Here is a 19,477-nt window from a genome sequence, read left to right on the forward strand (position 1 = left end):
AAAGAAAGGGGTCATCCCAAAAGTAGTTTTTCACATCATTAAAGAATTGCTTCTTTTTTTGGTGTGTTAACCCTTTTGGGATAATGTTAGCAGCTAAAAAGTTCGCGATATCTGCAAACCAAGGTACCTCAAAGTCAGATATAGCGAAAAATTATTCTTCAAGAAACGAATCATTTATTTCAACTTCATCTAGTTCCTTGGTATTAGAGTTTTCAAGCCTGGACAGGTGATCAGCCGCGAGATTTTCAGCTCTTTTCTTGTAATATCCTGATTTTGAGCCTAGTCGGAATAGTGGTTTCGTGACCACAAAATCTGAGATAGAAATAATTATTTTATGATTATTTTAAGGTCTATGATATGATTCAATAATTGTGTGAAAATTTAGTGAAGAAATTTTATGCATAAAGTGCTTAAATTGAAATTAGGGACTAAATCGAATAATTTGCAAAACTTGCATTCTACAAGTTTCTAGTATGAAATTGTTTTAAAATATTAATTAGGAGGTCTTAAATAGAAATCTTACCAATTTCTAAGTCTATGGACAAAAATTGGACATGGATGGAATTTTTGGAAAGTTTAGTAGTAAGGGCATTTTGGTCATTTAGGGGTAAAATGAATTAAAATACAAAATTAAAAGCCAATTTTTCTCATCTTCAACCCATGGCCGAATATAGCAAGGAGAAACCATGGATATGGTTTTTCAAGCTTCCAAGCTCGATTGTAAGTCCGTTCTAGCCTCGTTTTTAATGATTTTTATGTTTTTGGAGTCCCGGTAGCTCGATTTAGCTTATGCTAGCAATAATTTAACCTAGGGTTTATATTTGGAAAAATACCCATAGGTGAAATTTGTGTATTTTGGTTTTTTATAATAGAATATGAGGTTTTAAATTATGCTAGACAACTTGTGCTACTCGGTTTTAAGTGAAAACGAGCAAAAGGGCTTAATCGGTAAAAATACCTAATAGTCATAAGTACATGTTAGAGTAAGAATTTGATGTTGCCATAGAAGGGAAAAATGATCAGCATGTCATAAAACATAAGAAAATAGGCTGAAGTTTAATTTACGAGCTTTGGGGAAAAAGTGTAAATATGCAAAAGTTTAGGGGCAAAATTGTAAATTTTCCAAAATATGATTTTGGGTCAATTTGAATAATTTGAGTCCTAATTAGACTATATTTTAAATGATAGAGCAAGGAAAACTGAAATTTGGACTAAAATGGGGAAAATACCAAGTTGTGGACGAAATGGTAAAAGTAGCCATTTTCGCATACGAGGTAAGTTCATGTGTAAATGTAGTAACATAATTGTCATTTTAAGCAATTTAATGTTGTTTATAAGATATGATGCTGATTATTATCATGAAATATTATGCTTTCTGGTTATTTTCGAATAAAATATAAATTATGTGTATTAATTGTTAAATATAAAGTACTACCGAGTATTGGTTTCGGTATTTTACGGAAGATGGCAAGGAAATGTGTTCGAGGAAAATCCAGTTTGAACCTTAGGAATAGATTAGGATACAAGTGACATGTCACTAGGATGGTTGAGCATCCGAACTCGTTGAGTTGAGTCCGAGTTCACTTATGGATGCGAATGTCCGAACTCGTTGAGTTGAGTCCGAGTTCGAGAGATATAACTAGGCATCCGAGCTCGTTGAGTTGAGTCCGAGTTCACTTATGGATGCGAACGCCCGAGCTCGTTGAGTTGAGTCCGAGTTCACTTATGGGCGGGTTACATGGTAGCTTGGCTACATATGTGGCACTTATGTGCAAACTTTCCATGTATCCGAATTATATTCCGATGTGTTCAACGGGTAAAGTTCTACTGAAATGGAGGAATACTCAAGATGAAAGGGACGTATTGTTAAGTGTTGTGAAATGGGTACTTTGAACAGGTATGTACTTAACCCTCGGGTTGAAAAATCGATATAACAACAATATGGTAAAATGATAAATGAAAATGTAATATGAATGTCTTGGTGATGTTTATGCAAATGATGTTTTATGTTTGCTTATATGGTTATGTTACTTGCTATTTGCATGTGAACTTATTAAGCATTTATGCTTACTCCCTCCTTTTCATTCCTTGTAGTTTTGACAAGCCAGCTCGAAAATTGGGAATGGTCGGAGGCTCGCTCACACTATCCGTATACCATCTTGGCATAATGGCTTGTATATTTTGAGTATGGCATGTATAACATTATAATCATTTTGTATATATGGTCTTATAATATGGTTATTGAGTGGTATGGAAATGATTGGTAATGAGTAGCGATTGGAATGGCTAATCATGATCATATTTGGTGTTATGTATGTCAAATTACTAGCTAATCCATGGAAACCATGAAATAGGTAAAATTTACCATAAAATAGATTCAGACAGCAGTAGTGATGTGAATTTGAAAAATCACTAAAAATAGTAGAAATGGAATTAAATAATGAATAAGTTATGGAATCGAATCTTGATGAGTCTATTTTCATATGGAAGAAGCGAAACAGGTATATGAGCTATATTTTATGAGATGTTTAAATTTTTGTGAAACAGGGTCAGAGCGATTTTTGGATCCCCTATTCTGACTTTGGAAATTCACCATACATTTTACAAAGAGAATTAGAAGTCATTCTTTATATGTACAGATTCATTATTGAGTCTATTTTTATTAGAAACAAACGGCATAGTCATTGAAACTCTGTACAAGGAGATATCTGATTCATAATACACAGAGGTCATAGCAATCGAACCCTGAAACAGGGGAGAATTTAACTAATAAACTGTACTAATTTGCTAACCAAAAATTCTAGAAAAAACTTAGTAGATAGATATATGAGTCTAGTTTCAGGAAAAATTTACGGAATTGGATTTCGAGTTTTGTAACTCGAGATATGATTTTTAAAGCGATTGTGATGCAGTTAGCCAGCTTGTCTGGAAATTTTAAAATGAATTGTATGAGCTGTTTAATTAATGAATTAAGTCCGTTAACACCTCGTGTTCGAATCCGAAAACGGTCTCTGGTACAGGGCATTACATTTAGTGGTATCAGAGTAGGTTTAGTTGGTTCTCGGACTAACCTAGCATGTGTAAAAGTTTAGCTATACATGCCACTGATTTGTGATAGTGTGATGTCTTCCGACGCGTATGAGTACCATCTTATTTAGATAGGGTAATCTCCAACCGAGCTACGCTGAGCATGTTCAATGTTAAGTGAAGGTATTTGAGTAAAATTATGATTATGATAAGTCTCGGTTCAGAAAAGTATGAATAAAGGTTTATGATACATATGTGATAAATATTCATATTTGCTTAATGCTCATATGATGTAGTGTATGTGGCTTACTTGATAAGATGAATGGAATAAATAAAAAGTAGTACAGGTATGAATAAAGGTCATAATATTATGATACGAGTGAAAATGTCTTTGCCTTGATTTGGACGTCGAATGTTGATAAATGTTAATGATATATAATTTTTATGAGATAAAGGATTATAATGAAATAAACTTATCTATGTTAATTAAATTGTTGGATTGAATTATATGATTGTAATGATATGTACATGATGATGCACGAAATGAATGTTGTGATTGTGATGCAAATATCTATGTTTGTTTGGCCTTATATGATGTCATGAGCATGAATTAATTTAATTAAATGAATGGATAAGTAAAGCTATCTAGAAAACATAAAATGTATGCATAAGTATATTGTCTAAATGGACAATAGGAAAATTTGTGTAAGCCAACATGAATGTTGCATTGTCTGAATGAATGACATGATTTTGATGATGTTGCTATGATGATGGGAGTTATGTCATATGTGTATGTATAAGAAAGTCGAGTTAGAGGTCCTACAACCCCTCCCCCTTACCGAAGTGGTACTCAGAATGGAATTTCATGAGATTTGTAATGAATAAGTTTCCGGTTGAGAACCCAAAGAGTACAGTGATAGAATAATTATAAGTATGATTAGAGATTGAAAATGAGCTGATAAGTAAAGTCAGAGCCAGTAAAGTATCGGATTGACGTAAAAATTATTGGAGTTATGCACTATCCCAGTTAGAAAAGGAATTCTCCTTGGTAAACCGAATTACTCTGGTGCAAGGTCGAGAAAAGTGTAAATCGAAATTTATTCAGAACTGGCCTTCTTTAGTGAATGGTTTAATATGAAATTTGTGACGGCAGAACTAGTTGGGGAAATGATAATTGAAATGTGAACTATCTGAGTGTGACAGTTATGACTGGACAGATTTAGCAGTCTCTTTTGAGATGTTCTATGTGTTTACCCGTTCTCAGAAATATTTCTATGGCTATTGATCTTCTGAAGAAATTCTTGTTATATGGGAATGTCTTCTAATTCTGGTGTTGGATGAAAGCATTGGTAGTCTGACTGGTTTATAATTTATATTGCTCTATTTCATCGGGTATTCTATTTCATTTCGTCTGATAAGAATTGATGAGAGAATGCGTATGATATTATGATTCTGTTTCTTCTACTTGATGCTTCATCTGATATATATGTATGGGAAGATATATTGATCTTGTTATATTTGATTACAGTGGGATTAAATGATGTTTTCTTCTGGACTTTCTTTCTTTGAAGAATTATCGGGGTATTCCGTATTTTCTCTATGAGTTTGGTTTTCGATTCTCCGGCATAGGATCGTATCTTGGGTTTCTTTATCCTGGATCTCTTTATTCTGGATTTCTTTATTCTGGATTTCTCTATCTTGGATTTCTTTATTCGGTTTTCTTGTTATCTTTGTTCCATAATTTGTCAATTATGACTCATGTTCGAAGTGGGTTCTTCAGCTCGTGATAATCATGTCAAATATGACTATACTTCTAATTTGATCTTGGTAATGTGGTAATTTTAGTATTGGGATTTTTCTAATTTCTGTGTAAGGATTTGACATCAGTAAAGGTATAGGTGATAAAAGCGCGAGTTTCAGTCGGTATGGTAAATTATTTATTTGAAAGATTTCATGTGACAATTATGTCAGGATTATTTTTCCCAAGTCTGATAATAGAATTTCATTTTGTACGGATAAAAGAGTAAATGGTTTGAACGAGAAGTGTATACTTATTAGAAAGAGTTGAATATTAGTTTAAGTCACTACGAATGATAAGGTTTCCATCTTGTGAAAGCTGAAAAGTTTATTACATGTTGACAGAGTTCAAATAGATGAGAATATTGGTAACCGAAGCGTCTGAACTAGACTAGTCTACATTGAGCAAAGACTTCCTGACTTTCAGTAATAAATTGTTGTATGAATTGTGATGTGTTTCAAGACAGTGAGGTAATGTGATAGTTTAGAGCTTTCGATGTTACATAAAATCAGAGTTGTTAAAGGGGTTAAAGCCGAGCATTGGAATCTATCAAAATTATCCTTGTCAGTGTTGATATTGGGATGGAAATGAGAAGGATTATTCTTGAGGCCATATCAGAATTAATTCCATAGCAGAAAGAGGAAAATGTGATGTATCCTATTGTTAAATGTTTAGCGAGATCTATAAATCATATCTATATTGAATGAATTCCTACTCATCAGATTCATGGAATTTCAGGTCTCTTTGATTGTTGGATTTCTTGGAATTCTGGTCTCCATTAAATCAAGTTGAGATCCGGGTTTTATGTCATGATATCATGGGAAACTGAGAAGGGTTGAAAATTTAAGAACAGTTGAGAGTTGAGACTGTAAGCTTTTAGATCATATGAGAAATTGAAGAGATGTATTGGAGGTACAGTTTAAGTGCAAGTTCTTCGGCACCGAATATGAGATTAAAAGTGAAGACCACTTTTCTGGTAAGATTTTCGGGGACGAAAATCCCTGAAGGGGGGGAGAGTTGTAATATCCTGATTTTGGGCCTAGTCGGAATAGTGGTTTCGTGACCACAAAATCTGAGATAGAAATAATTATTTTATGATTATTTTAAGGTCTATGATATGATTCAATAATTGTGTGAAAATTTAGTGAAGAAAGTTTATGCATAAAGTGCTTAAATTGAAATTAGGGACTAAATCGAATAATTTGCAAAACTTGCATTCTAGAAGTTTTTAGTATGAAATTGTTTTGAAATATTAATTAGGAGGTCTTAAATAGAAATCTTACCAATTTCTAAGTCTATGGACAAAAATTGGACATGGATGCAATTTTTGGAAAGTTTAGTAGTAAGGGCATTTTGGTCATTTAGGGGTAAAATGAATTAAAATACAAAATTAAAAGCCAATTTTTCTCATCTTCAACCCCATGGCCGAATATAGCAAGGAGAAACCATGGATAGGGTTTTTCAAGCTTCCAAGCTCGATTGTAAGTCCGTTCTAGCCTCGTTTTTAATGATTTTTACGTTTTTGGAGTCCCCGTAGCTCGATTTAGCTTATGCTAGCAATAATTTAACCTAGGGTTTATATTTGGAAAAATACCCATAGGTGAAATTTGTGTATTTTGGTGTTTTATAATAGAATATGAGGTCTTAAATTATGTTAGACAACTTGTGCTACTCGGTTTTAAGTGAAAACGAGCAAAAGGGCTTAATCGGTAAAAATACCTAATAGTCATAAGTACATGTTAGAGTGAGAATTTGATGTTGCCATAGAAGGGAAAAATGATCAGCATGTCATAAAACATAATAAAATAGGCTGAAGTTTAATTTACGAGCTTTGGGGAAAAAGTGTAAATATGCAAAAGTTTAGGGGCAAAATTGTAATTTTTCCAAAATATGATTTTGGGTCAATTTGAATAATGTGAGTCCTAATTAGACTATATTTTAAATGATAGAGCAAGGAAAACTGAAATTCAGGCTAAACTGGGGAAAATACCAAGTTGTGGACGAAATGGTAAAAGTAGCCATTTTCGCATACGAGGTAAGTTCATGTGTAAATGTAGTAACATAATTGTCATTTTAAGCAATTTAATGTTGTTTATATGATATGATGCTGATTATTATCATGAAATATTATGCTTTCTGGTTATTTTCGAATAAAATGCAAATTATGTGTATTAATTGTTAAATATAAAGTACTACCGAGTATTGGTTTCGGTATTTTACGGAAGATGACAAGGAGATGTGTTCGAGGAAAATCCGGTTTGAACCTTAGGAATAGATTAGGATACAAGTGACATGTCACTAGGAAGGTTGAGCATCCAAACTCGTTGAGTTGAGTCCGAGTTCACTTATGGATGCGAATGTCCGAACTCGTTGAGTTGAGTCCAAGCTCGAGAGATATAACTAGGTATTCGAGCTCGTTGAGTTGAGTCTGAGTTCACTTATGGATGCGAACGCTCGAGCTCGTTGAGTTGAGTCCGAGTTCACTTTGGGCGGGTTACATGGTAGCTTGGCTACATATGTGGCACTTATGTGCAAACTTTCCATGTATCCGAATTATATTCCGATGTGTTCAACGGGTAAAGTTCTACTGAAATGGAGGAATACTCAAGATGAAAGGGATGTATTGTCAAGTGTTGTGAAATGGGTACTTTGAACAGGTATGTACTTAACCCTCGGGTTGAAAAATCGATATAACAACAATATGGTAAAATGATAAATGAAAATGTGATATGAATGTCTTGGTGATGTTTATGCAAATGATGTTTTATGTTTGCTTATATGGTTATGTTACTTGCTATTTGCATGTGAACTTATTAAGCATTTATGCTTACTCCCTCCTTTTCATTCCTTGTAGTTTTGACAAGCCAGCTCGAAAATTGGGAACGGTCGGAGGCTCGCTCACACTATCCGTATACCATCTTGGCATAATGGCTTGTATATTTTGAGTATGGCATGTATAACATTATAATCATTTTGTATATATGGTCTTATATTATGGTTATTGAGTGGTATGGAAATGCTTGGTAATGAGTAGCCATTGGAATGGCTAATCATGATCATATTTGGTGTTATGTATGTCAAATTACTAGCTAATCCATGGAAACCATGAAATAGGTAAAATTTACCATAAAATAGATTCAGACAGTAGTAGTGATGTGAATTTGAAAAATCACTAAAAATAGTAGAAATGGAATTAAATAATGAATAAGTTATGGAATTGAAGCTTGATGAGTCTATTTTCATATGGAAGAAGCGAAATAGGTATATGAGCTATATTTTATGAGATGTTTAAATTTTTGTGAAATAGGTCCAGAGCAATTTCTGGGTCCCCTATTCTGACTTTGGAAATTCACCATAAATTTTACAAAGATAATTAGAAGTCATTATTTATATTTACAGATTCATTATTGAGTCTAGTTTTATTAGAAACAAACGACATAGTCATTGAAACTCTGTACAAGGAGATATATGATTCATAATACACAGAGGTCATAGCAGTCGAACCCTGAAACAGGGGAGAATTTAACTAATAAACTATACTAATTTTCTAGACCAAAAATTCTATAAAAAAATTAGTAGATAGATATATGAGTCTAGTTTTAGGAAAAATTTATGGAATTGGATTTCGAGTTTTGTAACTCGAGATATGATTTTTAAAGCGACTGTGATGCAGTTAGCAAGCTTGTCTGGAAATTTTAAAATGAATTGTATGAGCTGTTTAATTAATGAATTAAGTCCGTTAACACCTCGTGTTCGACTCTGGCAACGGTCTCGGGTACGGGGCATTACATTTCTTATCCTGAATTTCCAAGTCGAATTCCTACAATAGGAGAATCTATCGAATGAGTTGAGGTTTTGCATCAGTTTTATTTAAAAGGTAGCGAAGGGCGGAATGGTTAGTGTACACAACAACTTTAGACAATATGAGATATGATCAAAATTTATCAAATACAAAAACCACAGCTAGCAACTCTTTTTCCGTAGTAGTATAATTCTCTTGTGCAGCTATCAAAGTTTTGCTAGCATAATAGATAGGTTGAAAATGCTTGTCTCTCCACTGTCCCAATACTGCACCTACTGCAAAGTCACTCGCATCACACATTAATTGAAATGGTAAAGTCCAATCAGGTGCAATTATAATTGGAGCATTAATTAATTTATCCTTTAAAGTATTGAATGCTTCTAAGCACTCCTGATTGAACTTAAAAGGTATATCTTTTTCAAGCAATTTAGTCAAAGGCTTAGCTATTTTAGAAAAATCCTTAATAAATCTTTTATAAAAACCAGCATGTCCTAAAAAGCTTCTAATAGCCTTAACCAAACTAGGAGGAGGTAAATTTTCGATTGCTTCTATTTTAGATTTGTCCACCTTAATCCCTTTACTAGAAATTTTATGCTGTAATACAATACCTTCTTGAACCATGAAGTGACATTTCTCCTAGTTAAGCACAAGGTTCGTTTCCTCACATCTTATTAAAACTCATTTTAAATTTTTAAGACAGAGATGGAAAGAGTTACCGAATGCCAAGAAATCATCCAGAAATACTTCCATGACATCTTCCACGAGTTCGTCGAATATGGCCATCATATAGTGCTGAAAAGTGGCAGGAGCATTACATAATCCAAAAGGCATTCTATGATAAGTGAACGTACCATATGGGCATGTGAATGTCATCTTTTCTTGATCTTCAGGAGATATTGGGATTTGGAAGTAACCAGAGAGCCCGTCTAAAAAATAGTAGTACATATGCCCGGATAATCTTTCCAACATTTGGTTAATGAATGGCAAGGGGAAGTGATTTTTTCTTGTGGCATCATTCAGTTTTCTGTAGTCAATGCAAACTCTCCATCCTGTGACTGTCCTTGTTGGGATTAATTCATTCTTCTCGTTGGTAACAACCGTCATGCCTCATTGCTTAGGGACAACCTGCACTGGACTTACCCAAGAACTGTCAGAATTAGGATTAATAATCCCAACATCTAGAAGTTTAATTACCTCAGATTTTACAGCTTCCTTCATGTTAGGGTTCATTCGTCTTTGAGCTTGTACACAAGGTCTGTATTCATCTTCCATCAAAATTTTGTGGGTGCAAAAAGAAGGGCTGCTTCCTTTAATGTTAGAAATTTTCCAAGCAATGGCCTTTTCATGTTCTTCTAATACTTGGATTAATTCCTCTTTCTCATTGGGTTGCAAGTTAGAAGCAATCATAACTAGTAATGTAGAATTACTTCCAAGGAATGCGTATTCCAAGTGGTTTAGTAATTGTTTAAGTTTCAGTTTAGGAGCCTCTTCAATAGAGGGTTTTTGCCTAAGTTCATCGTTTATCTTAATGCCCTCATATTCTACTCTTCTTGAAGAATGCTCATTAGGTTCATCATCTGTCTCCTCCTCTTGAGCTAGATACAGTTTCGTCGTGTCCTTCTGTACAATTTCCTGAAAAGAGTCTTGAGTAGTATGATTAATAGAGTCAATAAAATAACATGAGTCATCCTGTTCCCTAGAAAATTTCATAGCATCATAAATTTTAAAGGTAATCTCCTCGTCACCTACTCTAAGTACCAATTTACCTCACCCACATCGATTACAGCCCTAGCAGTGGCTAAAAATGGGCGTCCTAAAATTAAGGGTACTTCCACATCTTCATCCATGTCAAGCAAAACAAAGTCAACATGAAATATGAATTTATCTACTTTCACAAGTATGTCTTCTATAATGCCCTCAGGATATTTAACAGATCTATCGGCTAATTGAATACTCATCCTAGTAGGTTTAGGTTCCCCAAGACCAAGTTGTTTGAACATTTTATATGGCATCAAATGAATGTTAGTGCTTAAATCAGCTAGTGCTTTCTCAACATTCAGACTACCAATTAAGTAAGGGATAGTAAAACTTCCTGGATCTTTCAGTTTGGTTGGTAGCTTGTTTTGGAGTATGGCTGAGCACTCCTCATTGAGTTCTACTGTAGATAAGTCCTTGAATTTCCTTTTATTTGTTAGAAGCTCCTTTAAAAATTTTGCGTATGTAGGCATCTGCGAGATGGCTTCAACAAAAGGTAAGTTCATATGTAATTGCTTAAAAGTTCAAGAAACTTACCAAATTGTGCATCAATGCGATCTTTTTTCAATTTTGCTGGGTAGGGAACTGGAGGTTTATATTCCTTCGGTACTAGTTTGTCACTATTTTCGGGTTGTTTTTCCCCCTTTTCGCTTACTACGACTTCTTGTGTTAGCTTCTTTTCAGATTCCGTTAACACTTTCCCACTCCTTAGTGTAACTGGTTTCACATGCTTTTTTTGATTTGGTGTTACTAGGTAAACTTCCTAGTGGTCTTTCTGAAATCAGTTTGGATAGCTCGCCTATCTGAGTTTCGAGCCCTTGGATTGATGCTTGTTGATTTTTAAGTGTCGTTTTGGTGTTTTGAAAATGGGTTTCTGATACTGAGATAAACTTTCTGAGCATCTCTTCAAGGTTCGATTTCTTTTCCTGTTGATAGGGTGGGTGTTGGTAGTCTAGAGGATGTTGTGGTCTTTGATTGCCTTGACCGCCCCACGAGAAATTTGGGTGGTTCCTCCAACCTGCATTATAAGTGTTACTATATGGATTCTTTTGAGGTCAAGGATTATCACCCATGTAATTTAATCTCTCGTTATCTATGTTGTGGCCATAAGGTTGGTATTCCGAATGGCTTGTTCCACCTCCACTTGCTTCGCACTGCATTACTAGGTGAACCTGTGAAGAACTAAGAAACCCATCAATTTTCTTATTCAAGAGTTCTACCTAATTAGAGAGCATGGTGACCGAGTTGACGTTATAAACACTGACTTTTTTTGTTGGCTTTGTCCTTATGACTTGCCACTGATAGTTATTCAATGACATCTCCTCTATGAACTCATAAGCATCTTCAGGTGTTTTATTATTGATGGTTCCACCAGCAACTGCGTCAACCATTTGTCGAGTCAAAGGATTCAGGCCATTATGGAATGTTTGAACTTGAAGCCAAAGTAGTAACCCATGGTGAGGGCACCTTCTCAAAAGGTCCTTGTATCTCTCCCATGCATCCTAGAGTGTTTCTAAATCCATCTGCACAAAAGAAGAGTTATCATTACGTAATTTAGACGTTTTAGCCGGCAAAAAATATTTTAGTAAAAAAATTTCAGTCATTTGTTCCCAAGTAGAATTGACCTTTGTGGTAACGAGTTCAACCACTGTTTAGCTTTGTTCCTTAATGAGAAAGGGAATAACCAAAGACAAATGGCATTGTTAGAAACGCTATTAATTTTAAATGTATCGCATAGTTCCAAAAAGTTTGCTAAGTGAGCGTTGGGATCTTCATCTTGCAAACCATCAAACTGTTGTATCATTTGAATTGTGTTAGGTTTCAGTTCAAAAGTATTTGCAGCTACAGCAGGTCTAGCTATACTTGATTCAGTTCCTGTTAAAGAAGGTTTAGCATAATCATACATAGTGTGTGGAGCAGGATTTTGATTAGCCATAATTGCAGGAGGTAACTGATTGTCTTGGTTTTCAGCCATCTCTTCAGTTGGGGGTTGAGTCTCGTCTTCTTGCTCGTTCTTTGTGTATCTTAGGCTTTGCCTTATTTCTCTTTGGTTTCTACGAACTGTGCGATCAATTTCTTCGTCAAAAAGTAGTGGTCCTGACGGGTTTCTTCTAGTCATAAACTATAAAAACCTGCCAAGAGAAAGAAAAAGTAAATTAATAAATAATAATAATAAAAAAATAAAATTGCAAGAAAAATAAATGGCTAAAGTAATAAAAATTGAGCGTTCCCAATATCTTAGTTCCCCGGCAACGGCGCTAAAAACTTGATCGCGTGATTTCGTGATAGGTTTTAAATATTTATAATTAATCATTCTTGAATCTAACTATTATCGCGATGTAGGCAAGTGTTCCTATCGAACAATAGTATAGTTTTAGCAAGACCGGATTATCGAACCCAAAGGAACTAAAAGTACTAGTAATGACTGTCTTTTTCTTATCTAGCCCTAGAATAAAGAGGTTTAGTTTTAACTAACTAATTATCTAAACTAAGAACTAACAGAGAATAGAATTGGGGAATTTCTTTTAGGAAAATTGATTGAATTAAGACAATACCTAAGGAAAAATCTACCTAGACTGTACTTGTTATTCTGGCTCCGAATTAGACGATTTATTCATTTAACTTGTTCCGTAGAGATCCCTAAGTTATGTTATTATCCCTATGGAAGACTAATAATGTCTAATCCCTAGATTGAATAATTCAGACCTTTCTCTAATTAACACCCTAGGGTTGCATTAACTCGATCTATGGATCCCCTTATTAGGTTTCACCCTAATCCAGTGAAATCTTGTCACCCTATGTCTAGGCGCGCAAACAACTCCTCTTAATTATGACAAATGTACTCTTAGACAGGGTATATTCCTCCTTTGAATAAGAGCTTATCTTGAATCAATATCCTGGGATATCAAAACAAGAATTAAGAACACATAATTAAGAAAAAGTCAAATATTTATCATACTATTTAGAAAATAATAACAAGATTCGTCTTAGGTTTCATTCCCCTTAGGTATTTAGGGGATTTAGTTCATAACTAAATAAGAAAACATCTCAGAATAATAAAGAATACAAAACATAAAAAAACCCAAAACTCCTGAAGGGGAAATTGAGGAGAGATCTTCAGTCTTGATGATGAATCCGGCTTCTGAGATGGATCAATCGGCTTCCTTGGAGTAATTCCTTACTCCCTATTCTATACCTCCCTTTCTTCCTCCTCTAGGGTGTATTTATAGGCTTTAGAATGCCTAGAAGCCCTCAAAATTGGCCTTTTCTGAATTGGACTCAACTTAGGCTCGATAGGGACACGCCCGTGTCTGATTACTTCAAGCCGTGCTCGAGCCTGCCAAATTGACACGGCCGTGTGGTCTGCCCATGTGAGGAGGTCCAGGTCGTGTTGATTTTGTTTTTTGGCCCATTTTCTCCGTTTTTGGCCCATTTCTCGTTCCTTTCACTCTCCTATGCTCTCCTAAATATAAAACATGAATTCAAAGCATTAGGAGTATCGAATTCACCAATTTTAATGGGAAATCATCCATAAAATGCATTAAACATGGGGTAAAAATATGTATAAATTACAGTTTATCAGATATATACCATTGAACCATTTGGAATACTACAAGATATTCATTAGCCGCAAACATGGGATAAGATGCCGATGCCATGTCTCAAACATGGTCTTACACTGGCTAGCACATCAAAGTCGATGCCATGTCCCAGATAGGTCTTACACTGACTTTCATATATCGAGGCTGATGCCGTGTCCCGGACAGGTCTTACACTGGCTCTCATCTATCGGTGTCAATGCTACGTCCTAGATAGGTCTTACACTGACACACAACAAGCTGACGCCATGTCCCAGATAGGTCTTACACTAGCTTGTATATCTCGAGGCTGATGCATGTACCAGACATGTCTTACACTAGCTATAGTCTCAATCTCGGTGCATGTCCTAGGCATGTCTTATACTGGCTTGCATCTCTCGGGGCCGATGCAAGTTCCAAACATGTCTTACACTGGTCCTCGTAATGTGGCTGATGCATGTCCTAGACATGTCTTACACTAGAACACATATCAGCCAATGTCCTGGCATGAATATCCAATTCTATTCCTAATGTTCAATCAGGAGTCTTTATTACACTAATTTCTCAACGCGCATACTCATATTCACAATCAAAACAATTTATGCAATATCAATTCAATCACAATCATAACATTATCGTTGCATTCTTAACATACAACTTACCTTGGCTTACAAAATGTAGGTGACTAGTCGATTTAATCTACTTGCTTGGCTTTCCCCCGGTCTAGGTTCGGATTTTGTATTTCTTGATTTGCAAGAGGATAACCTAGCTAAATTTTAAAGCTTCAAAGCCCCCTCTTTGCTGGTATTTTCGGTGGAGAAAGAGATGAGAAGAAGATGATGTCATTCCCTCTTTATTTTATTTTCTTTTTAGTCAAATAAGCCACCAAATTTCTCCTAACTTAGAAAATTGTCTCCTCTTTGTCTCTATGGCCAGCCAATATTTAAGGGATTAATTGCACTTTAATGACCCCCAATTGTAACACTCCTAACCCGTATCCTCGCAGGAATAGGGTCATAAGACATTACAGAGTGATAATACAGTTCCGAACAGTTATATATATATACATGAATAAATTCCAAAGATCCGTCAAATTTATTTCATAAACTAACACAACTCTTAAAATTTGAAAACATTTCATGTCTCATGTTTATGCAATTATATCACTTATAAGCAATAAAATATAATATATCATCGAAAATATTTAGCTTATGCCGATATAACAAGGATAAAATATAAACTCTAATGAACATCTAATTAGTATAATGCATGAGTATATATATATTGGCTATTAAATTAATACTTAAAAAAATGAAATATCGGTATATTATACAAATTACTATCTTTATAAATATATACAAGTAACTAACAAAATTATTACGTAGTATCTATTCGAAGAACAACCACATGAGTCACATTTTTTTATATTTTTTTAATAGTCCAATATTTATACATGCTATAATCATATAATGGCTCATTCATAAAAATAATCTCTATGACTTTATTGAATGTTACGTCATGGTGATCGAATATAATTACAACAAAGTACCTGTTTATAATATCTATCAATCAATATAAATTATACTCGATTTACCATTCATCTCAACTCTATCATTTATCTTGCAAGTATTTAATTTAAATAATATATATCAAACCATCTCAATTATCATGCCTATTTTCTCCATCACTAAAGGAAATTAATTTATGCATTTCCACTACCGTACAACCAGGACATGTAGACCAACGTTCATTCAATTACAAAAATATATACTATATCCAAATCAACTAATATGTCAATGAACAGGAACATGTCTTGTACCTTAACTGATATGTCACAAACCTGGATGTATGCATAAGCAATACACGAAGCACCAACAAATTCCCAAACACACATCACATGATGGAACTAGTCAAATACTTTATTCGCAAGCATTATACTCATATATAACCTTAGTCAAACTAAGAACAAATATTTTTAGTAGTCATTATCCACTTCAAGCATATATGTTATTTACCACAACTACCATGCAAATATAGAACGTAGCATTATAACTAAGGTATACTTAAATCTTAAGCAAAATATATAAATGCAAACATTAAATTAAGCCATTTTCGTATGGCTTTTATATAACCATATTTCCAAAATAACCAACTACAAAACCAGCCTATATATGCCATAATTCGAGTTTAACTTATTAAGTACCAAAGTAGTAGATAGTGTGATGAACTTGGCTAACAATCCCCGAGCTCATAGCTTGAATTCAAAATCTATAAACTGAAAACACATAATAAACATAAAGTAAGCTGTTGAAGCTTAGTAAATTATAAGCAAATAAATAACTCATTATTTGTCCATTTTTTTTTCTAACTAACATTTAACATTATCATTACCATACTTGATCTTGAATTACATTTTCATATTTAAAACACTTTTATCAACAATTTCCTATTTAAGCCGAATATTCACAAGGCTATTTAACATATTTTTTATCCACTTCCAAACAATTAATCTTAATAAACTATGCATCCAATTACCCACATATTTAAACGTAAGAATCACAGAATAACATCACTTATAAGAATCATATATAAAGCCGAATATACTAAATCATAAGTGAACATACCTAAGAAACATTTCTATAGTACACGATTTATACATCACAAGTCAAATACATATACCACTTACTCATATATTCTTTATTTGCACTGCACAATATTTACAACAAATATTCTTAATATTTACTTACCTTATCTCATGTAAATATCAAATAAATTCTTACCTGAGATTTAACTTGTTTTACAAATCCGATCACAATTTACCTTTGCCCGATGAACCATTCGGAATTGGATAGGACACTTAGATAATCACACAAGCCGTACACTGCCAACGTCCCAGACGTGGTCTTACATGTAGCCACATACCGATGCCATGGTCTTACTCGCACACATATATCGGAATCCTATGTCATGACATATGTATCCTAACTATTCCTAAGGTTCATATGGGGCTTTTGGACTTCGTATCTCGGTCGAATTGAACTCGAAAGTATGGTAGCCACATTTATACATATTCGACCATAGTACAATTAAATTCTAACATTCCATAACAGCATATAATTATAACATTAATTTACTAATAAACAGGTCTATTTGCTTATAAACTTACCTCGGATGGTATAAAACGGAATCGGGCGGCTAGTCGATAACTTTTATTTTTCCCCAATCCAAATCCGATTTCTTTAGTTCTTGATCTAAAAATATTCAAATTAAGCTCATTAAAACATATTTTCATTCAATTTAGTCCAAAAACAAATAAATAGGAAAATTACCATTTTACCCCTAACATTTATAATTTTTACAATTTAGTCCCTATTGCACAAAACACAAAATACGCAAAATTTCCAATTACCCATGTTTAGCCGAATCTTACCCATTACCATACGAGTCCATATATTTCATTAATTTTACATTTTAGTCCCTCAAATTATTATTTTTTCAATTAAGTCTTAATTACTCAAAATTATCAAAAATTCCAATACAAAATATGTTAGGCTAAAACATATCTTTCATTTTTCATCATCAAACCACAAAAATCACAAGCTATCAACAATGGCACAACTCAAAATATTCATCAAAATAAAAAATTTAAGCATGGGTTTTGTAGTACTCGAAGCAACAATCTCAAAAATGTAAAAATTATCAAAAACCGAGCCGAACACTTACCTTAATCTAGCTTGAACAAGGCCGAACCCTACTTTGTTTTCTTTCTTTTTTCTTTGTTTTAGTTTCGGTGCAAGGATGAAGAAATAACATGGATATGGCTTTTTATTTTATAATATAATAACATACATTAACTTATTATTATGTTACCTTTTTTTTTCTTTCTTTTTAACTTTAGTTAATATATTATAAAATCATCCACTATCGTCCAACATCATATATATAATGGGATAATTTCACCATAAATACCCCCACTTAGAAAGCCATTAACAAATAAGCCCTTTACAAAATAAACTACCCACTTTTCAATTTACGCGATTAAGTCCTTTTATTTAATCGGACACCTAAACGACAAAATTAAATCACGAAAATTTCACAGATATAAATTCACACAAAATAAACATAGAAAATAATTTTTAAATATTTTTCTGACTAGGATTTGTGGTCCTGAAACTACCGTTCCAATTAGGGTCTAAATCGGGCTGTTACACCAATTTTGGTTCTCTAGCTATTTAACACCTTTTGCTAGTAAAACAAAACTTTTTCCCTTTATGTGATTTAGTCCTTTTTTGCAATTAGGCTCACAAACTCTAAAATTAATTCAACAAAATTTTCATACACTCACAGTCTTACTGTGACACAAGAAAAATAAAAATAAAAAATAATTTCTCGGCCTCAGATTTGTGGTCTCGAAACCACTGTTCTGACTAATTCCAAAATCAGGCTGTTACACTGTATGTATACTTGCCTAACTCTGCTGGGTTACATACTGAGTTACGAAAACGCACCCCTTTTCCATTTGTCTGTTCAGGTAACCCACAGTCTGAGGCGGATCGGTGTAGCGGATGACTCGATGATGACCACCTATTTTACTCTTTTATTTTGTTTTGGGGTTATTAAGTTTTTGGCATTGAAGTTGTATTTTCTAGGACTCTGACTCTTTTAAAATTTTGATATTGGTTTGGGGTTTTTGGTTTTTACTTATTTAAAATTGTAATGGTTTTTTAAAATCTTGAACAAATTTTCTGGATACAACATTTTTACAAGCTTCCGCTACAAACACGTTCAATCTCTAAATGTTTAAAAGCTTTGAAAATAATAATAACTCTAGAGGCTTATGAACTGGGAAGGTTTTAACCTAACGACAATGATTTTTCAACCCACTTCATGTGACACTTTCGGATTCGGTCATAACATCTAAGTCGAGTTTAGGATGTTATATTTAGTGGTATCAGAGCCAAGTTACAAAAACTCGACTATTGATTTTTGCGTTCCAAAATATGTTTCAAAGAATTGGTTTTCAAATGGTTTAAAATATTTTGATTAAGTAAATGGTACACCGAGTCTCTGGTGCCAATCTTGTAAGTATTTCTAATTTCTCATAAAAAAATTTGAAAGCGTTATTGATGGGCTACTTGGAAACACTCTAGTTAGTACACTTTGAAACTGTAGTAAAACTGAAAGGGATTAAAACTTGTGAAAAAAACTCTAAACTTTTGATTCTTTATGCATAAAATATCTGTTAATAAATATCAAAATTGATGCATAAAATTGTTAATGTAGATAAAACTTCTAAATCATAATGAGCTCTTGAGGTATCCGTGGGCATGGCATTCGAGGCCAAGGTAGAGGCCGTAGGGGGGCTTGAGCTGAGTACTCATCTCTGGGCAGCATGCCAAATCTAGACACTAGTGAGACATTTGTGTCACCTGCTACTGAGACTGGGTCTTAGAGTCGTTTGGCTGGGATGACGCACTGTCCCAAGCCATGTTGAGGATACTAGAGAGGGTCACTGGG

General features: G+C 34.0%; 1 non-coding gene across 1 annotated transcript; it reads left to right on the forward strand.

The window, feature by feature from the left end:
* Window positions 1-11,831: 11,831 nt before the first annotated feature.
* On the forward strand, window positions 11,832-11,938 carry LOC121230014 (small nucleolar RNA R71). Its single transcript, XR_005927966.1, has one exon. It is a non-coding gene; the product is annotated as a small nucleolar RNA R71 (small nucleolar RNA).
* The last annotated feature ends 7,539 nt before the right edge of the window (window positions 11,939-19,477 follow it).

Source organism: Gossypium hirsutum, chromosome A05, assembly GCF_007990345.1.
Source record: "Gossypium hirsutum isolate 1008001.06 chromosome A05, Gossypium_hirsutum_v2.1, whole genome shotgun sequence".
NCBI lineage: Eukaryota > Viridiplantae > Streptophyta > Magnoliopsida > Malvales > Malvaceae > Gossypium > Gossypium hirsutum.